The 27,989-nt window shown below is 44.8% G+C and overlaps 1 protein-coding gene across 3 annotated transcripts in view; it reads left to right on the top strand.

Annotated features, from left to right (window-relative positions):
• Positions 1-579: 579 nt before the first annotated feature.
• Positions 580-27,989, top strand: part of CGNL1 (cingulin like 1) — a 175,277-nt gene continuing 147,867 nt past the window's right edge. For 2 of the 3 annotated variants that reach the window (XM_055279290.2, XM_063639394.1), the window contains exon 1: positions 580-651. The gene's annotated coding sequence lies outside the window, so the exon portion shown is untranslated. The remainder of the gene's footprint in view (positions 652-27,989) is intronic. The other variant, XM_055279289.2, reaches the window with a different exon arrangement.

The raw sequence follows: 27,989 nt of genomic DNA, 5'->3' as shown, positions 1-27,989 counted from the left end.
TCGAATCCCAGCCCTACTACCGCCAGCTGTGTGACCTCACGAGGCGCCTCACTTTCCTGTTTCTCCAACAGAGACAGACACTTCTTGTTACCGCGCGTGGGATAACCTCCCCACCAGTGTCTGGACGCAGCAGGTGCTCAATAAACAGGTGTGGGTTTGCGGCGGCGGAAGAGCGCTGTCCCTTAAGTTTCTGACAGGGAGGGAGAGACAGGCTAAGCAGGGAAAGGAAGGGAAAGGGGCAAACTGAGCTCGGCGCAGTCGGGAGCGCGAAAGAGGGAGGGCTTCCTGGAGGCCGGGAATTTGGAGAGGCCGAGGCTGGGAGAAGAAAAATACGCGGTGGCGGCGGAGGGGAGGTGGAAGGACGAGCGGCTCCGGGGAAGGGTGAGGTCCAAGCGCAGCCCGGGGCCGAGTGGAGCCGAGGGCGGGTGGTGCGGGGGGTGCCTGGGTAGGTTCGTCCCGAGGGGCCGCGGGCGGGTTAAAGGGAGGGTTGGGCCCCCGGCAGCCCCTGCTCCTCCTCCCGGGAGGGCGGGCGGCGGCTGCGGGGCGGGGCGCGGTCTCGCTCGGCCTCCTGGCGGCGCCGCGGCCCCTGCACTCCGGCCGGGCTCTGCTGGCTGCGGCGGGAGCTGGACGCGGGAGGCGGCGGCGGCGGTGGTGAGTGAGCTCCGGGCGGGAGCGGGGCGGGTGTGCGCCGGGAGCCGGGCTCCGGGGTGCTAGGGGCCGCCCAGGGCGGCGGGACCCCCAGGGGTTCGGGCCCAGCCAGGTGCGCCGTGCTCAGCCCGCGCGTGCGTTCTCGGTGCCCCGCGCCGCGCGTGTCCTGGGGCTCGAAGGTGCGACCCGGACTCCCGCGCCGCGCCCCGCCCCGCCGAGGGCAGGCGCAGAACAGATGCGGGCGATCCCGGGGGAACCCGCCTCGGGGCGGGGTGGGAGGGAGGAGGCCCTGCAGGACCTCCCTTCAGTGAAGCAGGACTCTGCCTTCGCGCCCCTGCCCGGACCCTCCGGCTCTGGTGACAGCTGGGAGAGACCCACGCGAAGCAGTTCCCGACCTGTCCTATCGTACCCAAGTCCTCGGCGTGCTCGGCCGGACCATGCCCTGGAAAGAGAGGGGCGTGTGGCGTCTCCCAGACCCTCCCGACCACTGCGCCGCCCAGGCAGGTCGTCCCGAGAGCCCCCGCCTCACTTGGAGCACACGTTCCAGCTCTCCCCGGTACTTTTCCAAGTTGCATCACTGTTTGGCCTCTAGACAGGTACTTGGCTGTCATGTTGGAGTTAGTTACACAGGATTTTTGAAACTTTGTATATTTGCTTTGTGTGTTCTCCTTCACCCTAAGGCCGTTGCCCTCCCGACTCTGCTTAATGCCGCTCAAAACGTTGCTCAGAGCTCGCTGGGAATGCTTTTGCGGGCATTGGTTCTCAAACTTGGCCGCACATCTGGAGAGTTTTAAAAAATACTGGTGCCAGTGTCCGACTCCCAGGGATCTGGATTGGGCTTGCCTGGGTTGCAGCCTGGACAATGGAATTTTTAAGACGCCGCAGGTGATTCTAATGTGCAGGCAAGTTTGAAAACCTCTGCTTTGAGGGTTGCTCCCACCAGCCACTCTTCGGACGGCTAAAGATCAGTCCTGATCTAGAACTCAGGTCCTCATAACTCTTCCCCAATCCACCTCTCCACCTGAAGAACCTGTTGGTTGGTGCTTTCCAACTTTAGACAGTAGATGGTGCCGTTATTGAAGTTCCCTTTGTTTCTACCTCTCTGTTTACAGTCAATACTGCCGGGGCACTTTCTGCCAAGGAGGTGGGAGTGTAGGCATTAGAACCAAGGAGTCCTTGTCTGGGTCAAGGTTATAATACAGGGTTGTCCTATTCAGGGAAAACCAAGTGTTAATTTGACTTGTCATATTCGGGAATAATTTCAGATTAAAAGAAAAAATACTTTAGGGTTTGGTCAGCTTTTGGAGACCCTCCCGAGACTCCCCCACATAGATAATGGAGTTGCATAAATGTGGAGAATTTTCCTTCAAGAAGCCAAAGCTAACAACATCCTTAAGGTTTTGTGGTTGATATTTGTGTTAACATATGTCCATTTTTGTAGATTAAACTTATTCTGGAAGTATGATGAAGCCCTGCAGACAGAACACAGTGTATAGCATGGCACATCTGAGATGACACCTGAGACACCTGTCACATGATCTTAAAAACGATAGAGAAGTAGGACTAAGGAAAATGTAACTATGCTTATATTGGCTGAATTAGGTCATATATTTTATCAAGAAAATGTGTTTTCACTGCCCTTGTTAGTAACGTGATAGTCTCTGGGGATCTTGGTTAATTTACTTTTGTACCCCAAGTACGATGTTTGCATTAAATTTCCACCCTGATGTTGCTACCTGACCACAAATCAGTGGTTTTAAGTTTTTCTTAGGGGGTGGCCCTCTATGGTGTTTTTTTTTTTTTTTTTTTTTTTTTTTGAGATGGAGTTTTGCTCTTGTCGCCCAGGCTGGAGTGCAATGGTGCAATCTCAGCTCACAGCAACCTCCGCCTCCCTGGTTCAAGTGATTCTCCTGCCTCAGCCTCCCAAGTAGCTGGGATTACAGGCACCTGCTACCATGCCCGGCTACTTTTTTGTATTTTTAGTAGAGACAGGGTTTTGCCATGTTGGCCAGGCTGTTCTCAAACTCCTGACCTCAGGTGATCTGCCCACCTCGGCCTCTCAAAGTGCTGGGATTACAGGCATGAGCCAGTGTGCCCTGCCTATATTATATTTTTATTAACAGTGGGATGACATCCCTTCAAGAATGCCTTGCCAAAGTGAAAGAACGTTCATTTCTAGCTGCTAATGTAAGTCCAGAGAACATTCATTTTGAAAAATACAAAAATGACATAATTTTGCCCACTTGATTTTCTCTCTTTTCCCCAACTTCCACGACCATGCTCTGCTGCTACTACTGTATTCACTTGCTGGAGGTGTGCACCCTGTGGGAGCTGTCTTCATTGTCTTGGCTCTGGCTTGAAATGGAGGTTACATGCAGTGCATGGTCTTACAGGGTGTCCCCTGACCCAAATCATCACCCTTTGGTGAGCAAGACCATATGGAAAGTGTTTTCCTACTGTTTTGTGTGTGTGTGTGTGTGTGTGTGAAGATGCCAACAAAATGAAGCCATATTATTAAATGGTTTGTTAACTTCCAAATCTTGTCTCAATTGGGAAAAGAAAAATGCTTATTCGAGGATGTTGTTGAACTCATGGTGTCTGAAAAGTCACACCTGAACAGCAATAGTTATACTGTGAATATAATAATACACTTTACCCCCCGCAAAAGAAAAGTGTATGTATATGTGGGCCTAAGCACAATTTCTCACTTTGAAGTGGCAGCTGTAACATCCTAAAGTGATTAGAAGAAAGTAAGTGAAGAAAAATATGAAGAAAGGGTTAGTGAGAGACTTTTTCATTTAGGGAAAGGGGATACAGCAGCTAGAAAAGGCCTTTGGTTTGTGTTAAGAATTACTGCCCTGGTGGCTTCCTTTTTTTCCTTGTTAATTTGCTTGTGCTGATGGGTGAGGGAGAGTTAAAGACATTTAATGGCCTCCTAACTCTCTTTCCCTGTGAAACCCATTTATCTAAGAGATGCCATTGACCTTTTAAAAATATCCAACTGATTTTATGCTTTTCCTTTCTTTTCATCTTCTGATCTCGGCACTAAAGGGCGGTGGCATGGCTGAGAGGTTGGCATCAGAGCAGGAAAACAAAGTTCAAGGGATACTGAAAATTGGGTAATTTTCTCTGAATGACCAAGTGTTTACTTTTTTCAGGCATGTGACATTGCTGTTATCAAGAAACCAGTTATGACATGAAAATCTTGAAAATGGAAAAGGAAAAAAAAAAAAGGGGAATGGGATGGGGGATGGAAATAGCACCAGGGTTGACTGACCTTTACCGAGGAGGGAAGGCTTACTGTTTTCAGCCTGGTGTCCCCGGTGTCCCTGTTGCAACCCCCTTCTCTCTTCATCCACCCTCCTCCATCCCTCAAGCCAATATCCTTGGGGGAGATAGTGCTTCATCTTAAATTCACACTAAGGTGTCTTTGTTTTTGTTTTAGTTTTTTGAGACTTGCTGTGTCACCCAGGCTGGAGTGCAGTGATGTGATCTCAGCTCACTGCAACCTCCGCCTCCCGGGTTCAAGCAATCCTCCCTGCCTTAGCCTCCCGAGTAGCTGGGATTACAGACATGTGCCACCACACCCTGCTTATTTTTGTATTTTTAGTAGAGATGGGGTTTCACCATGTTGGCCAGGCTGGTCTTGAACTCCTGACCTCAGGTGATCCGCCTGCCTTGGCCTCCCAAAGTGCTCGGATTATAGGCATGAGCCATTGCGCCCGGCCATTACTAGCCCCTGTTACTAGCAAAAGCTATGTATTACCCAGAGTTGTTGGTAAACAGGATAAAGTTCCTGCCTTAAGGAGCCTGAGTCAGATGGGGATGTAAACCGTGGGTTGCAATAAGTTAGGAACTTTTCTAATCAAGAGGAACACAGTGGCCTGTGGGGTACTATGGGGCACCTGGCTAGCCTCGCTTGGGTAGATGCCTCCTCAATTCATTGGCACAGGAGGCATAAGACATGCTTTACTTGGGCTTACATTAAAGCTTATTCTATTAGGCCCGTACACCAAATGACTGATTTTGGATATGTCCGACTCCAGGAGCGGGAAGGGTGCAGGTATCCATCATGCAAAGGGGAGGTGGGAGGTGGAGGAAGAGACCATTCTGGCAGGTGTCTTTTGCTTCTGGAGTCTGCTGAACAGGGATACTTTCTGGGGGTGGGAAGCTCATGGAGAATGTGGCTGGATCCATTTTTGGCACATTAGTAACTGGTAAAGTAAGCGTAGTAGTGGCTACCTCCACAACAGAGCTGAAAGGAGAATGCAAAGTGCAGTGTGAAAGCTGCAGCTGTAGCACTTTTTGGAGCAAGTGGTTTGGTTTGTGTCTATGGCTCCTGCCAATGGGCAGACATTGGTTCCTCATCATACCATGGTCGCTTTAGCTCAGGCTTCCTTGGGCAGGCTGAAAACTGGACTTCACACTGTTTTTCCCTTGGGTAGGTGGTTTCCAAATAGCTGACCCATAGGGCTAATAACCTCATGGTTATAATAGTTACTATTTGTTTATTGACTGCCTTTCAAGTGCCAGGTAGCATGCTCAGCACTTTTCTTTCATTACTGTAAACCCTTTACATTCCTGAGAGGCAGGTGGCAGTGACCTCATTTTACAGATGAGGAAACTGAGGCCCAAGGAGGTGCTGAATCCTGTAAAGGTGCATAGTACTTGACAGTGGCAAAGTTCTTATGCCTGTAATCCCAGCACTTTGGCGGGCTGAGGCAGGTGGATCCCTTGAGCCCAGGAGGTCAATACCAGCCTGGACAACATGCTGCCGCCTCTACAAAAAATACAGAAATTAGTCTGGTGTGGTGGCACGTGCCTGTGGTCCCAGCTACTCTGGAGGTTGAGATGGGAGGATGGCTTGAGCCTGGGAGTTGAGGCTGCGGTGAACCATGATCATGCCACTGCACTCCAGCCTGGGTCACAGAGTGAGACCCTGTCTTAAAAACAAACAACAAAAAGAAAATGGCGGCGTTGAAGTTCGAGAGTACTCTGGTCTGTCTGAATACAAAGCTAAGTTCTCTCTACTGTTTCTCGCTCCTCTTAAGCCGAGCTGATTAAGAAATTGTGTTCTCAGTGCCTTGTTTATTTTTTAACATCACAGTCTCCTTAGGTCTGAACTGATTTACTATTTTCCTCTACCTCATGTAGTGGAGGAGAACAGTAAATCAGTTCAGTCCTAAAGAGAAGGTATTCCACTAAAGGCCATTGCAACTTTGTGATCCCAAGAGAAATTTTATGGACTGCTGCTTTTCTAGGTGTCTTAAAGAAGAGGGTAGATTAGGCTGTCCAGAAAGTCTCTGAACGGGTCCCACATCCTAGGTTAGAGAGACGTGATTTCCACCTTTCTTCAAGTTCTGCAAACCTCTGACTTTCTGTAGATAATTGGTTGTTGGGTAAGAGATTAGAAACAAAATTCAGCGTTGGGCATTCTAGAATAAAACGAAGCTGTGCACATCCAATCCTTGTTTATGTGGTACTTGCGACAAAAACAAAACTTTGCTGCATAGTAATTACCTCAAGCTCTTAAAATTACAGGTAGTAAGGCCTTAGAGGCCATATAGAGTTATAATTAGAGATGAGTTTAAAACAGGGCTAGTGAATGAATGTTCATTACTACAATGAGCACTAGCTGGATATTTCAACCCGAGAAGGATCAGCTCCAGGGAACATTTCCAGGGAGTTAGGGGAGGGTCGTCATGGAGTTAGAGTGTTTGGGATTAGTGCACAGAGCATTTGTTATGAACATGCAATATTTCTGCCAGCCTGGCCAGAAGCCTCTTTGTTTACAGGGCAGGGTTTCTTCCCTGCTGCCCAATCACAGGGATTTCTGCTTTGCTTTGGTGGAGTACGTAATCGTTCGGGTTATTGCTTTGTAGTGTGTTAGGTCTGCAAAGCTCCTCGATTGTTAATAATCTTTTCCTGTTACTTAGCTCTTTGCTGGAAGATTGAGGTAAGATGACCTCTAGTTTTGGCCTCAAGAATTCTCTTGTTTTTGACCTTTTCCCTTAGTTTTCTATCTTTGTGTTTCATTCCATTCAAAACAGCCCCTCGGTTTTCCCTTGCAAATTTATAGTCTACCTAGGGAAGAGGAATGACTGTGACCAGGATTATCCAGGAATCCTGTGATGGGAGTGTTGTTAGCTCCATTTTCTTCCTCTCTAAGGCTGGGACTTTGGATATTCCAACTAGGACTGTTAAACTCTCAACGATGGGGCTCTTTTGCCTTGATTACAGAAGAAAAAGAAATGGCCCAGGTTTCAAAGTCATGAAGAGGTTCTAGTATATCCTAGGAACTAATATATATCCTTGAACTTTTTTTTTTTTTTTTTTTTTGAGACGGAGTCTCGTTCTGTCGCCCAGGCTGGAGTGTGGTGGTGCCATCTCGGCTCACTGCAAGCTCCGCCTCCTGGGTTCACGCCATTCTCCTGCCTCAGCCTCCCGAGTAGTTGGGACTACAGGCGCCCGCCACCGCACCCAGCTAATTTTTTGTATTTTTAGTAGTGACGGGGTTTCACCTTGTTGGCCAGGATGGTCTCGATCTCCTGACCTTGTGATCTGCCTGACTCGGCCTCCCAAAGTGCTGGGATTACAGGTGTGAGCCACCGCGCCCGACCTCCTTGAACATTTTGTAGCTGATAGTATTAAAAAAGGTTGATTCCCCACCTTTTTTGCCTGTGTGGTTTTTATCTTCCTTTCTATAAACAATGACTTACTCAGAATTACACAGCAGCAGCTGAAAAGTTGATTAGCCTCTCTCCTTGCCCTAATCAAGTATCAAAAACCTGGAACATTCACTTAGAGTGGTGATTACTGTGAAAGCTTTAGGTGCTGGAGAGGACCTGATAAAGAATGGAGTGAGAGATAAGAGAGAGAAAATAGCTTGCAAAGGGATTGCAGGGTGGAGTTTAACAAACTTAAGATTTCTTTCTTCCTTTTTTTTTTTTTTTTGTTTTTTTGAGACAGAGTTGCCCAGCCTTGTTGCCCAGGCTGGTATGCAATGGCACAATCTCAGCTCACCACAACCTCCGCCTCCTGGATTCAAGCCATTCTCCTGCCTCAGCCTACTGAGTAGCTGGGACTACAGGCAGGTGCCACCACGCCCGGCTAATTTTTTGTATTTTTAGTAGAGATAGGGTTTCACCATGTTAGCCAGGATGGTCTCGATCTCCTGACCTCGTGATCTGCCTGCCTCAGCCTCCCAAAGTGCTGGGATTACAGGCGTGAGCCACCACACCTGCCTTTTTTTTTTTTTTTTTGAGATAGTCTCACTCTGTTGGCCAGGCTGGAGTGCAGTGGTGTGATCACAGCTCACTGCAGCCTCAACCTCCCAGACTCAGGCTCAAGTGATTCTCCCACCTCAGCCTCCCGAGGAGCTGGGACCACAGATGCAGGCTGCTATGCCTGGCTAATTTTTATGTGTGTGTATTTTGTAGAAATGGGGTTTTGCCGTGTTGCCCAGGCAGTTCTCTAATTCCTGAGCTGAAGCCATCCACCCACCTAGGCCTCCCGAAGTGCTGAGATGACAGGCGTGAGCCACCGTGCCCAGCCCAAACTTAAGATTTCTTTTACTTGTGAGTTTCAGGTTTGGGGCTTAAATGCCTTTGCTCTGGTTGTGGCCAGACTAGCTAAGCCCTAACAGTCTGCTGCCTTGGGCCACCTATAAGCTTTGGGGAGTGGGTGGGGTGGGAGGAGAAGGTAGGATGAAGGGAGAGGGGAAATAGGGGGTTGGAGATAAGACCCACCAGTTAGCTGATTCTCCAGGCCTGGCTTGCTCACGGCATGACTGCTTCTCCCTGCAGGCCTGAGTCCAACTTTCTGGGTGTGAGGCAGCTGGATGGGGTACAAAAGAGGGAGAGAGTTGCCAGACACTTTCCAGGAGACCTGCCCAAGATCAGTAATTCTCATAATAGCAAATGCTCCCATAGCTTTTGCCTCCAGCCCCATCCTAGAGCTTTTACTATAGCAATTCTATGGGCTAGGTGCTATCATAAACCCATTTGACAGGCGATAGAAACAAGGCCATGGGAAATTGGGTAACTTGTCAACGTGCTGAAATCCAGGGTTCAAACCCTTGCTGTCCGGCTCTGAGCTATGCTAACAACTACCACCTCATTAAGCATAGAGGCCTGGATGCTGCACCTGCTCTTCATTCATTCCTTGAACTCACCCACTTATTCATTTCTTCAACAAATTATTGGTAGCCTGTATATGCCTTTATCTTGGCAATGAGAACAACATAAGTGCTCTTTGTTTATGTGTCTGAATTCCCATAAACTTCTTTTTCTTTCTTTTTTAAAAAAACTTCCCATAAACTTTCAAACAAACCTTTAAAGAGATGAGACCTCTATATTGACTTTGTATACTTGGTGTCTGGTAGAAAATAGGTGCTCAATAAAGCTTTGTGGAAGAAGGAAGAAAGACTGTTTTGAAACTTGACATCCTTGTATTTCCTCTGTCTCTAGCAGCCAGAGTGATGTCTAAACAGAGAAACAGACAAGCCTTGAGAAGAGTGAGAGTGTGTGGGGAGTGTTTTGCAAAAATAACAGGAGAGAATTTTTGATAAAAGCATGCTGTCTTGTATGCATTTCAAGTTCTCATGGTGAATCATTTTTTGCTTGTTTGCTTAAACCATTTCTTATTTGAAGGGCATCCCTACACCCAGCTTGCAGACTGTTGAGTGAGTTAAGGAGGCCCTTCAGACTTCCATGCATTGTTCGGTGCTGCTCTTGTCATCAAGGTCTGCAGAATATATTTTCTTTGCAGTTGAGGACCAAATACCTGGTAAGGTTCAAGTCCACCATCCATTTTCCTGTTTAACATTTAAATACATGAGCCAGTAGAAAGTAGTTTCACCTTGGGCTGGGTGAAGTGGCTCACGCCTATAATCCTAGCAGTTTGGGAGTCCGAGGCAGGTGGATCAGTTGGGATCAGGAGTTCAAGACCAGCCTAGCCAACATGGTGAAACTCTGTCCCTGCTAAAAATACAAAAAATTAGCTGGGCGTGGGGGCACATGCCTGTAGTCCCAGCTTTGCTTGAACCCAGGGGGTGGAGATTGCAGTGAGCTGAGATTGTGCCACTGCCCTCCAGCCTGGGCGACACAGAAAAGAAAAGTAGTTTCATCTCCTGTATTTTCATTCCTTCTTCACACTGTGGGGCAAAGAAAGGTCTCACTTCCTTGGATTGGAAGCTCTATTTGACGTTCACTACGAGTGATGGCTCTTTGGTTCCTCTTCCATTTCAGATTTGTTTCCTCATCTGTAAAATAGATGTAATGCCTACCACATACAGTCAAGCCACATCTCTTTGACACAGTACAGTGGTTCTCAAACAGGGTCCCCCCCAACCTCCCCACCCGGGGGTACATTTGACAATATCTGGAGACATTCTAGGTAGTTATGACTGGGGTGGTGATGGCTCCTGGCATCTAATGGGCCAAGGCAAGGGATCTGCTAAATATCCTTCAATTCAAAGGACAGTCCCCCACAGGAATTATCTGGCTTAAAATGTAGTAGAGGCAGGGCTAAGAAACCCTGGCAAAGTGGAACCTCAAACAATGGTAGCTCTTTTTAACATCTCTGATCTAAGGGAGCTATTGGCCAGGGACAAAGATCCCTCTTTTCTTAAGTAGGGTAGAAAGAATGGAATTTAACGTTTTATTGATGCCACTGGGTTATCCCACAGGTGCCCCTGAGGTGGGAACACCTCCTTTTCTCTCCATTAAACATGCCTTAACTTCATTTGAAACTTGCTTGCATCATTTACATCTAAATAGCCATGCTAAAACCAGTGAAACCGCTTAGCGTCTGGGGTGGTTAAACCCATTCCCTGCAGAGGACATTGGTGGAGTGGGGCCTGCGCCTCTACGGACTTGTGAGCCTTGCTTTTCTCCCCTGTTAAAGGACAGGTAGGTAATTGTGTCACCCTCCCATCTTGTCATGTTGCTCTGCCCGTGTGAAACTAGCTCTACGCATGTGAATGTGCTGTGTGATTCCTAAGGTATGCCTTTTGAAGGCGTTTTTCAGGGGATCCATTTCAGTCAAGGACACTAAAGTGATTGGGGCTCAACAAAGAATATCTGTGTTACGGGCATAGTACAAGGCCCCCAACCAGTTCCTGCAGCAGGGTGTGTGATTCGGGAAGGAGTGTGGCCCAGTGGTTGACAGCATAAGGTCAACCACTCACAGGCTGCACTATGTACAACCTTTGGCTTTTCCCGTGCTTGCTGTGTGACCCTGGGTTAGCTACTTCACCTCGTTGCACCTCAGTTTCCTCACCTGTAAAATGAGGATGATGACAGTGACGACAATAACACCCAGCTGAAGATGGGTGTGAGGCTTCAGCGACTGGTCCTTGTGAGGTGTGCGGTGAAGATGGGAGCTTAGCTCAATAAATGAGTTGCTGTTAGTAAAATAATATTTGATGTTGGCTTGTAGCTTGTGTATTTTTACTCACATGAAGAGATTGCTCCTGATTTAGGAGCTGAAAAAGGATCTTTCTGGTTCTTGGTATTTTTTTTGGTGGTAAAATACAGCATAAAATCTCCATTTTAACCAATTTGAAGTGTACAGTGCAATGGCATGAAGTACATTCACAGTGTTGTGCAACCATCCCCACTATCTAATTCCAAAACTTTTTCATCCCCCTAAATGGAAACCCTGGACCCGTAGAGCAGTCACTCCACGTTCCTCCCTTCCCCCAGCCCCTCCGTTCCTGCGAGCCCACTCATCTATTTTCTGTTTCTGTGGAACTGCCTAGTCTGGATATTTCATATAAATGTATTTCATGCAATAGATGGCCTTTTGCATCTGGCTTCTTTCACTTAGCGTAATGTTTTCAAGGTGTCATCTGTGTATTGTGACATGCACCAGCACTTCACCACTTTCTACCTGGTGTCTTTTTTGCAGAGCACCCCAAGCCTCAGTTTCATCAGGCCTGTGGTTCTCTTAAGTCATGCTCTGTTTTCAAGTTTTAAAGTGTCTTTCTTCATTGATTTTGATCCTTCTTGGCCAGCCTTATTTTTCCCACTTTTCCCATCCAGTACTTCTAATGACCCTTGAAATGAATATGGAATGAAGCCCTCATGCCAGGTTCTTGGTGCTGGGGAATAGGTCTTATTAGGTATCTTACTTCTGTGGAAGAATTAGCAGCAGGAGCACACATGGGGGCCCTGAGTGGTGCTTCATTTCCCCATGACTCTGTGTGACAGGTTTTAAAAACAGGTGTCTGGAAAACACCATCAGGCCCCTTTTATTCATCAGTTTAAAAGCTTCCCACAATGAAAAGTGGCCCTCAATTAAGTCGTTTAATAAAAACCTCCCCCTGTTTTAAAGCATTCTTGGGAAGTGTTTACATTTGATGCCACTGCAGGCTTCTAAATGAGGAGCTGTGGAGTGAGTGATCCTTAACCTGTGACTTTAATAATATCCTTTGCTTTAGATTTCCAGGTGGAGGCCTGGGCCAGATTTGTAGCTTGTCGTTGACCCAGACTGGGTTCAGAGATGGGGGCTGGGCAGGGGGTGGAGGACATTCTTGGCTATCCTGCCCCCCTCAGCTGCAACTAGTAGAAGATTCAGAAAGGCTGAAAGGCACATAGATATGTAAAACCAGCTCCTTGGAGAGAGACTGGACTGGAAGGAGGTGAAGCATTTCCCTACCGGGGAAGGGCAGTTGCCCTGCCCCACTTCTGACGTTATCTGCAGTGCAGGGGGGCTTCAGTGGGCAGAGATTCAGCATTTAGGAGAGCAGCGCCAGGCTCCCCTCAGATTCTGGGGCCTTAGGGCCCGAGAGCTGGAAGAGGCTCTACTTTTTTCTCTGATTCTGGAGAGGTGAGTAGGCCCCGAGAAGAGGAAGCAGGCTGCTTTAGCTTCAGGGAAAACTCCGGAGCTGTCGTTAGAGGAGTCCTGGGAAAAGCTAAAATAAAGAAAATTCTAGGGTGGTCTTTCCTTTGTGCTGCTTTTCTGAGGACCCTTGTTGTGCTGGACGAGGACAAGAGGGTGAGGGGAGCCCCGAACTGCTGACACGCGCTGGGGATTTGTAGGGGCTGCCGAGGTGGGCTGTTAGCAGTCTGGCTTCTGGGCCTGGACTGCCCAGATCTGAATCCTGGCTCCGGGGTTCCTTTGTATGAATTCTTGTGTGTCCAGTGCTAGGAGCAGTGTCTGCAGAGGGAGCTGTAGATGTGTGTGCTCGCACGACTGTACTGACACTTCACTTTGGTGAGTTTCTGGTTAGAATCATAGAAATGCTTTTTGTTATTAGAGCTAATTTGCCTCCATACCTGGCAGCCTTGTGCAGTCCATGGGACAGGGTGACGTCACTGGACTCTGAAGAAAACATGACTCGCAGATGGAGAAATTATGCTTGGCAAATCTATTAAAGTTCTCCGAGGGAGAGAATAAATGTGGGAAGAAGGACAAACCAGTGGATCTAGATTTTATTTAGACTTCCAGAAGATTGTTGGAAAGGCTTCATGGCAAAGGCTATTAGATGTGGGAGTCTCCCATGACTTTCTGAGTGGAGGTGAGTGGAAGGAGGAGTCTGGCTGAAGCTTGTCTTTTCCATTGTCCTTTAGAGAAGGAAGCTTCACATTTGCAGGTGAAATAAAATTCTAAGAGTAAAAATGAAGACTTCGGAGTCAAACTATAGAGAGGTGTTTTTTTTTTTTCTTTTTAAATTTAAATTTTGGGCACAAGGGGATGTCAACTATCCTTTAAAATAATTCGTGATCAGTGGCAGCACCTGGGCACTGTGTGCTGCTTTCTAGCAAAGTTACAAATCATGTGCCTGGGGCGTCAGAGTGCTCAGGAAATAAATGAAGATTAGTGGAACCAAGGAGTTCATTAAAAATTATTCAAGTTCCACTCCAGCCTGGGCAAAAAGAACAAAACTCCATCTCAAAAAACAAAAAACAAACCAAAAAAACTTGTAGTTTCCAACTGTCTTTTTAGTGAATAGTACATTTGTAGAAAAAGTAGATTCTGCTATCAACAAATGTAAGAGTTCACTTAAATGCACAGATGCTGAATTTCATTCCTTTTGTGTTTTAACCCAGGATAGTAAATGAATGAATTAAATGAGCAGACACTTTTTCAACACAGACCCTTCCCTCTCCCCCAGTAGGATTTAGGAAGCTTGGAGTTACGCTTGACCAAAAAGACACCTGCAGGAGTTAGTTACCTTTGTGTTTTTCTTTTTACTCAGTGCCCTGTGGGCCTTGCCTGGTGCCTTATGTATAGGAGTGCTCTGTATGTGTTTGAATGATAAATGGACTCAGATTTCCTTAACATAAGCGTAAATATTTTATCATCGTGTGTCATTATGTGCCAGGCAAACTTAGTTATATTTGCTCTTACAATGGTTGTATTGGATATTGCTGCTTAATATTGCCATGTAACAAGCAATCCCAGATCTCAGTTTTTTGTTTTTGTTTTTTTGAGTTGGAGTCTCGCTGTGTTGCTCATGCTGGAGTGCAGAGGCACCACCTCGGCTCACTGCAACCTCCACCTCCTGGGTCCAAGTGATTCTCCTATCTCAGCCTCCCAAGGAGCTGGGATTACAGGCATGTGCCACCACACCCATCTAATTGTTATATTTTTAGTAGAGATGGGGTTTTGCCATGTTGGCCAGGCTGGTCTCGAACTCCTGACCTCGGGTGATCCACCTGCCTTGGCCTTCCAAAGTGCTGGGATTACAGGTGTGAGCCACCGCACCTGGCCCCAGATCTCAGTTCTTTACAACCACAAAGGTTCATTTTCCCCTCACTCAGCTGTTGGTTGGGTGTGGTTTGGTTGAGCCAGACTGTGCTTCACTTGGCCAAGCCAGACTCCAGGCTTCCATCTGGGTTGAGGTCTATTCCACATGTTTTATTCAGCAGCCCAGGCTGCAGGGGCAACAAATATGCAGGGCGAGCTCACCTTGGGCAGATTACAGAGGAATAAGAAGGCAAGCAGAAATGCTGGAAGCCTCTTAAATCTTTGGTCTGTAACCAGCCCACTGTCAGTTCTGCCAAGATTCCCTCGGCCAGCACAAATTGCATTGTCAAGCCCCACATCAGCAGGGTGAGGAAGCATACCTGGCCTGTTCTAGTAGGAGGTAACTCGAAGTCATATGGCAAAGAAGGTAGATGTATATGGAGGAGCAAAGCACTGAGAACAATAATTTCATTCACAATGGCAGAGAATGAGTAAGACGGAAGAGAGCAGTTTGGGCCAAACTAGCCTTTTGGGAGCTTGCGAGACCTAGGCTGACTGGGTGAAAAATCGTATGCATTTGGTGCAGGTACCAGCCCAGGCCTTGGCATTTCCTGTACATTAGCTGGCATGCCCTGCCTCTCAGCTGGATGGACATTGATCATATCCTTTCACTGCGATGGGGCTCGTGGGAGTGCTGCCTGTCTGTGGGAGGAGCAGAAGGATGGGCCTGATTTTCTTTGGGTCAGCCGTCATGACCTGACAGGCTGCCAGCTGTGGTGGCAGAAGTGTGACAAGCTGAGAGGGCAAAGAGGACAAAGAAGGATCACAGTGTTGAAGGAGGCCAGGGGCTTGCCTCAGCCTCAGTCCCACCTTTAATAGTCAGTGACAGGTTAGCATCAGTGCCTGTGTGCACCATGTCCCAATCTTCATAAGGATCCTAGGCTGTAGCTTCCAGACCCTGCCTTTTACATCCAAAGAAACAGGCTTCAGGAGGTGAGGTGACTTGTCTTCAGCCAACCAGCTAAAAAATGGCAGATGGGAGCCAGGCCACTCTGTTCCCAGTCTAGGGCCTGTCTTTGCACACCGCATGGTTGTTGTAGTCTAGCAGAGTCTGGACTGGTGTTGTGTGTTATAGTATATTCTGGCCCTGTGATGACAGAGTCTGCTTTGGAAGAAGCCATGTGAGCCTCGTGCCCATATGGGATGACATAGGCGAAGCAGAATGAGTGAAGTACTGGCCAAGGATAAGCAGCCTGGCTGTTACTGCTTTGCAATGGGCCATTTCTTTAGTGAAGAGTTGCTAGACTTTGAGGAAGAAAAGGCTCTAGCCACTAGTGAAAATGCACCAGGAATAGATGGGGACCAAAACCTTGTAAAGCCAAGGGTGTGAGGAGACAGACACTCTCACAAGTGCTGAGTGTGGGATTATTAATTCACTGGGCTTCTATCTAGAGAGCAGTTTGGCAATGGGGCTGCTTTTACTTGCAAGTAAACAAAAGTCAATTGAAGGTGGTTTACATAGGAATAAAAACAGCAAAAAGTGGTTAAAAAGTGGTTTAAATAAGACATTTCAAAATGACATTTGTCACCTCATGTAAACAAGAAGTCCAAAGTCTGGGCTGTTGGGGGAGTTAGTTTGAAGACCCAGGCTTATTTCCTCTTTCCTCGCCTCAGTGTTTGATGTTTGCCTTCAAGCTTGTTTCCTCATGATCTCAGTGTGGCTGTTGCTGCTCCACCCATCATATCCTTATTCAGAGTGATGTCCAGAGGCAGGAAAAGAAGAAAGCACAGAAAAGGTGCAAATCAGCATGTATTCTGAGATCCCATTTTTTTGTTTGCCAAAATAAACACCTTCACATTTTTCTCCCCCCACCCCACCTGATACCATCACAATAAAAGTCTTAATTTTTTCAGCACCATAAGATGGTGAAAAAAAAGTCTTAATTTTTGATTGTGAATATAAATTTCTGGAACCAAGAATTTTGGTTATTTCTGGGCCGTGGGATGATGGTATGGTTTTGTTTTTCATTTCATGCCCTTCTTGGCTGTTTGAATTTTATAAATATCACTGCATGTATTACCTTTATAATACAAAAGAAAGTGATAGGTGTTTTCTTAGTAGGGGTGGGAGAAATTAAAGGGAGGAAACCAAGGCTGTAACAGGGGCATTATCTGAGACATGGTGTGATAGGATAGGAGTGCATTTAGCTGTGTGTGATCGGCCTAGAGGGAGGGTGGGGAAGGGGAAAAGTCCAGGAGTGAAATAAGTTCATTTTAAATCTCTTTTGGTACTTGGCACGGTGTCTTCTACCTAGTAGAGACAAAAACACATTTGAAGAATGAATGAATGTTTAGGTCAAGACCTAACACAACTTTATGAGATGCTGAAACCCAACCAAGCAGCTCAAGGCAGCAAGAAAGTACATTCTGCTGGAAATTTATCTTGCAAAGAAATACGACTGTCATTTCCTACCTTTTCCTTGAGCTCCCAGAATCTAATTCATTGCTAAGGAATCAGTGTTAGTATGAGACTTTCTATTCATCATCTGTCTCCTACTGAAGCCTGTTGTCCCAGGATCTGGATAATAAAGCTGTATAAGGTTTTTACAACGGAGGGTGGGGCAAAGGCAAGAAACCACCATCTCATGTTAACTGTGTTAATAGTGCGTGGCTTCAATGGAGTCTAGATGTTTAAAGTCTACTAAGTATACAATGAACAGTCATTTTTTTAAAGGAAAAATAAAGTTCTTTGATACCCTGGACTAATACATAAAAAATTGTTATCTTAATCGTGTGACAGATAACAGTTGTGAGATAGGGATTTTCAACCTGATTGGCCAGTATTAGTAGAAGAATGTGAATACGCCTGTTGGTGAGATGAAAGAATTATATGTAGTGGTATTTTCAAGTCTAATTCTCTTCCATATAGAAAAATAAAATGAGTATTGAAGGCCTTTTTAATGGCAAGGGTGGAAGGAGGGGAGGTAGAGTACTACCTTTACATTGTGCCATAGTCTTAATTCCCTTGCTCCAGGGTTCTAAGTTTGATGGTCATAAATCAAAAGAAAGAATGTTGTAAGTGACATTTCTATTGAGTTACTTTTAACTTTTGTGCCCTTGGGTTTTAGCATTTAGGCTTTCTGCAATGGCCACCGGATACCCACTTTATTCAGACAATGATAATATCGTTGAGCTATGGTAAGATCATTTCCTTTGGAACAAAATGAAAAGCTTTCAGTGTTCACAATTGGAGGAAAATGTAAAAGCTTAGTAGGCCTCCTCTGCTACAGGGTGAAGAGTTTGTGTTTGAACACCATCCACTTTGCCCCTCAAATGTGCAGTGGAATGATTCCAGTGTGCTTTTGAAATACAGAAAACAAGTGTACCTTTTCAATGTGTGTGTGTATTTATGCATGTGTGTGTTTAATGGGTTCTTGGAAATACTTGGAAAAAAAGTAATACTTAACATCTTTTTTTGGGGATCATTTTGGGATCCAAAGAACCTGAGATCATTGGTACATTATGTTCCAGAGTAGACCTGAGTTAAATTTCTTGAGAGAGAAAGAGAAAGTGCATGTGTTTGTGTGTGTGCATAAGTATTACTATAAAGACCAAATGTCATGCTTACTTGACATGATCTTAGTACAGATCCTTCTCTGGTTCTCAGATAGTCTACATTATTTCTGCAGATTTTGTGACTAAGTTGTATAATTTTACATGAATTCTGAATCTACATCAGAAAGTATAATAAAAATTAATGATATTAATACTTCTATGTCACTAAACAGTGCTTGATACTGTTCTAAGTACTTAACATGTATTAACTTTTTTTTTTTTTTTTTTTAAAGCCAAAGCCTTTTGTCACCCAGGCTGGAGTGACGTGGCACGATCATGGGTCACTGCAGCCTCAACCTCCTAGGCTCAAGCCATCCTCCCATCTCAACCTCCCTAGTAGCTGGGACCACAGGCACGTGCCACCAAACCAGGGTAATTTCTGTTTTTTTTGTTTGTTTGTTTGTTTGAGATGGAGTTTCGCTCTTGTTGCCCAGGCTGGAGTACAAGCTCTTGTTGCCCAGGCTGGAGTACAATGACGCGATCTTGGCTCACGGCAACTTCCACCTCCCGGGTTCAAGCGATTCTCCTGCCTGAGTAGCTGGGATTATGGGCATGTGCCATCAAACCCAGCTAAGTTTTTGTATTTTTAGTAGAGATGGGGTTTCTCCATGTTGGTCAGGCTGGTCTCGAACTCTCGACCTCAGGTGATCCACCTGCCTCAGCCTCCCAAAGTGTTGGGATTACAGGCGTGAGCCACCACGCCCGGCTTATTTGGTTCTTATAGTAACACTATTGATTCCATTTTTACCAAGGAACTGAGATACAGAGAGATTTAGTAACTTGCCCAAGGTGACATAACTGGTAAATGGTTGGGGTAGGTTCAAAATCAGGCAGTTTTTGCTATTTCTTATTTGAAGCCACAATTCATGAGAATTGAGCCATTCTCAAATGTACAGGTTATTCTTGTAAATTGGAGACTATTGCATCAGTGTTATAAATGACCTGTTGTAATCTCCCATCCAAGTACTAACCAGTTCTGACTCTGCTTAGCATCCATAGTGAGGTGCATTCAGGGTGGTGTGGCTGGAGATGATCTATGATCTGAGCCGCTTGCTTCATGACCAATATTTTCAGTTACTTTACACAGTAAGCATGTACTTAAACAATTATTTGGCTGGGTGGAGTGGTTCATGCCTGTAATCCCAGTACTTTGGGAGGCTGAGGGGGGCGGCTTACTTGAGGTTAGGAGTACCAAACCAGCCTGGCCAACATGGTGAAACCCCGTCTCTACTAAAAATACAAAAATTAGCTGGGCGTGGTGGCGTATGCCTGTAGTCCCAGCCACTCGGGAGGTCAAAGCAGGAAAATTGCTTGAACCTGGGAGGCAGAGGTTGCGGTGAGCTGAGAGCATGCCACTGCACTCCAGCCTGGATGACAGAGTGAGACTCGTCTCAAACAAACAAAAAACCCACCAAACCAAAAAACCTAATTATTTTAATTATAATTTCTGAACTGCATTAAAAGATAATAAATTTAGCTAGTCAACTTGAATAACTTTTAACAGAGAGTTAGTTGTCTCTTCTGTTTCCTTAGGGAAGAAAGATGAGTTCCTTCAGTTCCCAGATGAGTCCTCAATTCAACATGAGTGATTTCACCAGAATAAAATCTTCCTACTTCTGCAAAAAGCAGCGAATGCTTTCGGAAGCTAAATAATCCCAATGTGTGACTCCTGCCAGTTTCTTTTCTTTGAAACCTCAGCAGCAGCATAACTAGTGATTCACCCTTCTTGAAATGAATGCTGTGATTCGTGTTATGCACAGACGGCTACTGAATGCCCAGGTCACAGCCTTTGCGTCTGGCCTTGACTTGTTACTAAAAACGGGAAGTGGGCAAGATGTATTGCACGGTGATTAAGGGTTTAAAGCTAAGAGCAGTGCCTGGTACCAAGTAACACATCAGTAGAACTTTGCTGCTGCTCTTTTTGCTGTTGTATATTGGGCTCTACCATGTGCCGGGCACTACGTTAAGCACTCTGGGTGCATTGCCTAATTTAATTCTCATCACATTCCCATGAAGTAGTTGATGGTTTTATCTTCATTTTCAAATGTAGAAACTGAAGCTTAAGGTTAAGACATTTGCCCAAGACCATGCAGCTGGTAAGTGGTTAGTGTTATGGTACATACCGAGTTAAAAAACATTTTTTTAAGTTCATAAATTATAATGTACAGAATCTTCTAGAAGCTTTCTTGTGCCTCCTCCTAGTTGTTGTTTTTCAAAAAAGTTGCCTACTATTCTATCACCACAGATAAGCTTTGACTGTTTTTTGAACTTCATAAAAACAGAATCATATTCATACAGTATGTACTCTTTGTATTTGGCTTTTTTTTACTTAGTATTATGTTTGTGAAATTCATCCATTGATGTGAAATACATGGATTTGCATGTAGCAATAATTTGTTTTTCCTCATTGCTAAATATATTGCTACATTTCTTATTGTATAGTTTAATGTGCAAATACGCCTCACTGTTGATCTCTCTGTTGTACTGTTGATGGACTTTGGTTGTTTTTAGTTCTTGGTTGTTATTTATTGTGCTACTTTCTTTCTTTCTTTTTTTTTTTTGAAACAGTCTCCTCTGTTGCCCAGGCTGGAGTACAGTGGTGTGATCTCAGCTCACTGCAACCTCCACCTCTGGGTTCAGGCAATTCTTCTGCCTCAGCCTCCCAAGTAGCTGGGGCTACAGGTGCATGCCACCATGCCTGGCTAATGTTTAATTTTTAATAGAGACGGGGTTTTGCCATGTTGGCCAGGCTGGTCTTGAGCTCCTAACCTCAAGTGATCTGCCTGCCCTGGCCTCCCAAAGTGCTGGGATTATAGGTGTGAGCCACCATGCCTGGCCTAATTGCGTTCATTCTGGTACATGCTTTGTATATGTATACGGCTTTTTGAGTATATTTCTAGGTCAGCACTGCTGGGTCTTAATAGGTGTGGAGCTGTGTTCTATACTGTGAAACCGTTTTCTACACTCCCTCCTAGCAGAGGGTTCAGTGGTTCTGTCGTCAACACTGTAGTGACTATCATCTTCATTTCCATCATTCTGGTGGATGTGTAGTAGAATCCGTATCAAACTTGATATTGATTCTGACTCCATAGCCTATGAACTTACCCTGGTAATAACAATTTTAACAATTATAGTGCTCTTGCTATGTGGAAGGTGTTGTGCTGATACGTAATAATGAATATAACTTGATTTCTGCCCTGTAGGAGTTTATAGTCCCGTGGAAGAGAAAGACTCAGAAATCACATAATCATAGTCCAACATAGAATCCATGCATAGGGCACTGTTGGAGCACTGTGAGAGTCTACTTCAATCTGTGGGTTCAGGACAGGGTTCGCTAAAGTCTTGCAGAAAGAAGTCAGTCTTCTAGGACATGGCTTCTTCGGGAAGGTGACATTTAACCTGAGACTAGGGGGGATGAAAATATAGGCATGTGAAGAGGAATGGATCAGAAGCCCGTATAGCCACAGGGAGGAAGTGAGCAGGTGATGGTAGGCTGAGGTCAAAGAACCCTGGAGTCCGTGACATTTGTAAACCATTGCTGGCCTTGAAGTAGAGAGCCAATGTTGCTATGAAGCAGTCGGAACGGTTCTCCTCCACCATCAGCCTGTGACCCACAGGCGACCCGCAGGCCTTTGTGCAGCTGCCTCTATTTGGCGGAGTGGTGATGCTGGAGAAAATGGCCTTCCTGACTCCTGAACTAGGAAGCTCCTGACCCTAACTCTCTCGGTATCTCATCTTGTGAGTTACTAAGACAGGGTCCCTAAGATGTCTTATGTATTTTTTGATGTACATTTTATAAATTAACTTTTATAATGCTTCATAAGCTAATTTTTAATTTATAAAAGTAATAGAATCACATTACAGAAACCAGAAAATGGAGAAAAAAAAAACCCACGATCATTTTATTATTTAATTTTTTCCCATAGTTTTAATTGTGGGGTATAGATTATTTTGTTATCCCCGTGTCCTTTGACATGTCACGAGCTTTTTCTTGATTATGTAATCTTCATCACTAGTTTATTATTTGTAGAATATGAAGTGGAACACCTTGTACCACTTAAATTTCCTTTTTTTTTTTTTTTTTTTTTTTGAGATGGAGTCTCGTTCTGTCGCCCAGGCTGGAGTGCAATGGCATGATCTCGGCTCACTGTAATCTCTGCCTCCTGGGTTCAAGCCATTCTCCTGTCTCAGCCTCCCGAGTACCAGGGATTACAGGTGCACGCCACCACACCCTGCTAATTTTTGTATTTTTAGTAGAGACGGGGTTTCTCCATGTTGGTCAGGCTAGTCTTGAACTCCTGACCTGGAGATGTGCCTGCCTCAGCCTCCCAAAGTGCTGGGATTACAGGCGTGAGCCACAGCACCCAGCACCATTTAAATTTCAATCTTTTCTCACTTTTAATTGTAATGATAAAAAACCAGTAGATGCTTATTGTAAAGCATTTGGCAAATACAGAAAAGTATAAGATGAAAATTAAAAATTTTTCATTTCTACCATGAAGATAAACACATGTTAATATTCGGGTACATTTCCTGTTTCCCGTCTGCTTTTATTTACATATATGTATGCTTTTCTTTCCTTTTTTTGTTTTTTGAATACAAATTGGGGTTGCTTCCTGCAAGCAAGGTGCTTTTAATGGGGATTTTGGATGGCCGTGTAATGAAATAGGAAAATGATGAATGGAAGCACAGGAAGAAAGACTTGGTGGTATTATAGGTTTGTATCATGTCGCCATTTTCCTGTTCTGTTTGGAGGAAGAGGGAAAGGGGAAAGGAAGCCAGCCCTTATCGTGTGCCTGCCACGCACCTGGGCCTGCAGTGCTGGGAAGTGCTGTGTGCTCTGGCTCCCAGAAAAGTAGACGCTGGCACCGTGGGAAAGCGGGACCCTCGTGGCAGCGTGTTGTTTGAGAAACCAGTCTTTCAAACATAATAACTGAGCATATTGGAAAACCAGGCTGGAGTCATGGTGTAAACCGAGTTTGCTTAAACCGGCAGGTTGTTGGGAAGGTACACAGACCTCTATTGTTTTAACCCACTTGATGATAAACATGTGGGAACAGCATTTTGAACAGAGAACACAGTACTTTATCATTTGATGCAGAGGCCTCGTATTTTTAACAAAAATTGCCCCAAAATTTCCTCCAAATGCATTAAGTCCATGTTTTTGTTGTTTAACCATGAATATTTTTAAAAAATTTATTATTTTGAAAATCCAGGCCCTTTAAATTTTATTTTTGCTCTCACAAATTCTTCTTTCCTTTTATTTGGAGTTGGCACATAATTGTACATACTTATGGGATAACAAAATGATATTTTGGTACAAGTATACAACATGTGATGGTCATTAATAGAGGATTGGCTAAATTATGATATATATAAAGTGCTCAGAGAGGTGGAGAAGGTAGTAAGATAGAAGGTGGGCTTTTTAGGGAAGTCTTTTAGGGTAATTAGTATATTCATCACCTCAAACATTTGTCAGTGCTTTGCATTGTGAACATTTGAAATCCTATCTTCTAGCTATTTGAAAGTGTACAATAAATTAACTTATTTCTCCTATCTAGCTGTAACTTTGACCTGTTCACCAACTTCTTTCTATCCTACCCTCTTCTCTGCCTTTCCTAGCCTCTAATAACCATGATTCCACCCTCTACTTCTTCAATATTTAATTTAATCCCCAAATTCTAATTGTAGTCCATATTTGAATACTTTGTATTATTGGTCACAATTTTGGTTGATTATTTTTTGAAGCCATGCTTAATCACCTGAAGACCCAGGACATCTATAGTTTTTTTTTTTTTTCTAACAAAATTCTGTATGGGGAAAATAGAAAAAAAATACAAGAAAGACACAAGAAATGGACAGTGCTATAATTCTCATTTTACATCTTCATGACAGTGAGTAAAGATCTCTGAGGTTTGTCTTTGGAGCGGAGTATGGAATCTGTCCATTGAGGATTGCAGGCCGAGTGCAGGGGCTCATGCCTGTAATCCTAGCACTCTGGGAGGGGAGCCTCCAGCACTGAGGCTGGAGGATTGCTTGAGCCCAGGAGTTTGAGACCAGCCTGGGCAACATGGTGAGACCCCATCTCCATGAGTAAAAGCTTCCTGAGGCCTCACTAGAAGCTGAGCAGATGCTGGTGCCATGCTTGTACAGTCTGCAGAACCGTGAGCTAAGTAAACCTCTTTTCTTTGTAAATTACCCAGCGTCAGGTATTCCTTTACAGCAATGCCAAATGGACTATCACACCATGCTGTAAATAAAACTCACTATTTTCATTCTTATTAATCTTACTTATTACTTGGAGATATCCTTAGAGGCTCCAGGTGTTAAGTCTCCTTGTTCCTACCCTAAATAGCTATAGAAATTGCTGTATTTCTAATGGGGTCTCACTCTGTCACCAAAGCGGCAGTGCAGTGGCATAATCATAGTTCACTGCAGCTTCAAATTCCTGGGCTCAAGCGATCTTCCTACCTCAGCCTCTCGAGTAGTTGGGAGTACAGGTGTGCACCATCATGCCTAGCCAAGTTTTAAATTTTTTATTTGTAGAGATGGGGGTCTTGCTATGTTGGCAAGGCTGGTCTTGAACTCTTGACCTCAGGCCCGCCTTGGCCTCCCAAATGCTGGGATTATAGGCGTGAGCATTTGCACCCAGCCTCTTCTCATTCTTATGACTGCCTTTTGTGGTTCTTCTGTCACTTTCTGTAACTGATACTGTTAGCAGCTCACGCTTTTGTTGCTTCTACTTGGCTTTGGGCTAAGGATTGTAACTTCCATCTGTGTCAAGTTGTGTGTGAAGGAGGCTGAGTTTGAATTGTGTTTTATGCTGGGTGCTGTGCTTGAGACAGCTTGTTGCCTAAAAAGAAAATGGTGGGCTTCACAGCACACACAGTTTTGGATGCTCAAAGCCCATTCGAGCTTCCATTCACTTATTTTCTTTCTTATTATAAAAATAATACATGTTTGTGAGGGCATGGTGGCTCATGCCTGTAATCTCAGCATTTTGGGAGGCCAAGGCGGGCGGATCATCTGAGGTCAGGAGTTGGAGACCAGCCTGGCTAACCTGGTGAAACCCTGTCTCTACTAAAAATACAAAACTTAGCTGGGTGTGGTGACACCTGCCTGTAATCCCAGCTACTTGGGAGGCTGAGGCAGGAGAATCACTTGAACCTAGGGGGTAGAGTTTGCAGTGAGCCAGGATTGCACCTTTGCACTCCAGCCTAGGCGACAGAGTGAGACCCTGTCTCAAATTAAAAAAAAAAAAAAACATGTTTGCAACGAAAATTGAAGCATTACAAAAACGTGTTATTTAAATGAAAGGTACCCTGTCTTATCATCTCTAGTCATAACTACTCTTTAAGGATTTGATAATTTTTTTTTTTAGATTTTTCTGTAACTATATTATTTTACAGAGATGGGGTTACTCTATGTTATTTTGGTACTGATTTTTGCATTTTTAACAATGTATTTGTATACTTTCTATGGCTGTGTGTATAAATTTTTGTTGGTTGTTTTTAATAGCTTCCTGGTGTTCCTTAGTAGAGATATATCATAATTTAGCCAATCTTCTATTAATGGATATTTGGACTATTATAAATACCTCATATATAAGTATTTGTACTCTGAAGTGTTTGTATAATTCTTCTGTTCAGAGTTAATTACTGGAAATAGGATTGGACGGTGTATCCATTGAGCCACTGTGCCCAGCTGCTTTTTTCTTTTTTAAATGCAGAATTTTAAGCCTCAAACCCAAACCATCTATCAGAATTTCCAAGAATGGGTCTCAGGGATTTGAATTTTTAAAAAGTTCCTAAGTGATTCTGCTGGTATCCGAGTTCTAGCATGCCTAAGATATTTCCTTACCAGCTCGAGTGTTTCATAAAATACGTTCAATTCAAAGGTGGATGGTTGTGGAAAATTATTCAAAACAGCTTCAACCTGATGAAGTGTTTAGTTGTCCTTGAAGAATATTTCATTTGAGCCTTCATCCTTTAATACCTATCCTTTTTTCTACTACCAATTATTCTGAACTTAGTAGCACTCCAAATTGGCTCATTCTCAAATTTCCTTATTACGCATTCTGTGGTAAAGACTGCTAATTTTATATCCAGTGCCTGTTTCTCCTCTTCTTCTTCAGTAACCAAAAACTTGATTTTTTTGGAGGGTGTACAATGTGCCATGCCAAAAGACAGTGTTTCCCAGCCTCCTCTTCTCCTGTTCATGGGCTAGTGAGTTAAGTTCTAGTAAGTGAAATGTGAAGGCTTGTGGAAAGGTTCTAGGGACTGACTTCTACGGGTAATGTACCCTTTTTCTTTTTCTCTGTCTTTCTAATACTGCTTGGAACACGGACACAATGGCTGAAGTCCAGCAGCCATCTTGGATTGTGAGGTTACCATTCTAGATGGAAGCCATGTGATATGGCTTGGATGTTTTGTCCCCTGTAAATCTCATGTTGAACTGTAATCCCCCATTTTGGAGGTGGGGCCTGGTGGGAGGTGTTTGGGTCATGGGAGTAGATCCCTCATGAATGGCTTGGTGCTCTCCCTATGGTGAGTGAGAGTTCTTGTTCTATTTCATGTGAGAGCTGGTTGCTTAAAAGGGTCTGGCACCTCTGTTGCTCCTGCTCTTGCCATGTGGCATGCCTGCTCCCTCTTTACCTTCTGCCATGAGTAAAAGCTTCCTGAGGCCTCACTAGAAGCTGAGCAGATGCTGGTGCCATGCTTGTACAGTCTGCAGAACCGTGAGCTAAGTAAACCTCTTTTCTTTGTAAATTACCCAGCGTCAGGTATTCCTTTACAGCAATGCCAAATGGACTATCACACCATGCTGTAAGTAAGTAGGGCATAAAGAAAGGAGCCTGGATCCCTAATGACCGCAGAGCCATGATCCCAGCCCTGGACTGCTTGCTTCCACACTTCTGTCTTACTGGTTAAGCCAAAATTATTTTGGGTTTTCCGTTACGTGCTGCAGAACCTAACCTAACGAATACGCCTGCTCTCTGTTGGTTTCACAGCGTGTCTCCAGCAACATCTTGAAGGTGCAGTGACTTGCACATAGTAGGTGCTTGGTAAGTGTTTGACAAGTTAAGTACCCAACGGCATTGAGGTAAAGAGTTCAAAGGCTTCAGCTGATCTGACCTGCCCTTGTCTGCTTTAGATTAAGTTACTCATGGGAACCTTTTGTTTTTTGCCATCTCACCCCCCAGGAAGGTATTTCCCAGCCCTCAGTGCAGGGCTTTAGGGCTACAGGCTCGAATCATTTTGACAAGACAGCAGGTAGAAGACATTGGAGATTCTAACTGCATACATGCATAATTTCAAACGAAAATATAAGGAGTGGGCACTTTTCTGAATCTCCTAGAGAAATTGGAGGTGGTGGTTCAAATGATGTCAGAAAAGGCCACCATCAAATCCTCTGCTATCATTTGGAGGCTGTACTTTCCACAGTGCTTGCCAGGACTCGATGTCAGGGAAGTCTTTCAAGGAGCCTTGATTGCCAGCTATTGACGAAGGGGTCTGTCTGCTCAGTGGCAACCTCCATGGTGGTCTTGGCCAGACCAGCCTGCCCCTGACTCATGCTGAGCTTTGTCAGCCAGGTTGAAACGCCCCTCCTTGGGGCCCAGGACAACATCCTGGTTTCCTGGAAGCATTTGGGCCAAGACTCTGCCGCTAAGCAAATGATATTGTTTTTGCAAGCATGGGAGTGTGTTTAAAATGCTTCCCCCCTCCCCCCAACAACAGTAAATCTCCATGCAAAGAAATACGAGGTTAAAAACCACCTCCCAAACCCAGAAAACAGAATGCAAAACCTGGGAGGCGAATTAACTCTTTACGGATGCCAAGGAGTTTATTTCAAAACAGGATTCATCGATTGCAGGGATTTGGAGTCTGCCCTCCTGTGTGCCCACTGAGAGCAATGAGCAGAGGCTGACCCGCAGCCCGTTGTTGGGAAAAGTAAATTCCATGGCAGACCCCAGTGGCTGAAGACTATTTGCTTCTCCTGGAAATAATTAGAAAAATACTTACTCTTTGAAA

The sequence above is a fragment of the Symphalangus syndactylus genome, chromosome 5, assembly GCF_028878055.3.
Source record: "Symphalangus syndactylus isolate Jambi chromosome 5, NHGRI_mSymSyn1-v2.1_pri, whole genome shotgun sequence".
NCBI classification, from domain to species: domain Eukaryota; kingdom Metazoa; phylum Chordata; class Mammalia; order Primates; family Hylobatidae; genus Symphalangus; species Symphalangus syndactylus.
Note: the sequence above shows the minus strand (reverse complement) of the source record. Positions and strands in the feature narration are given on the sequence as shown.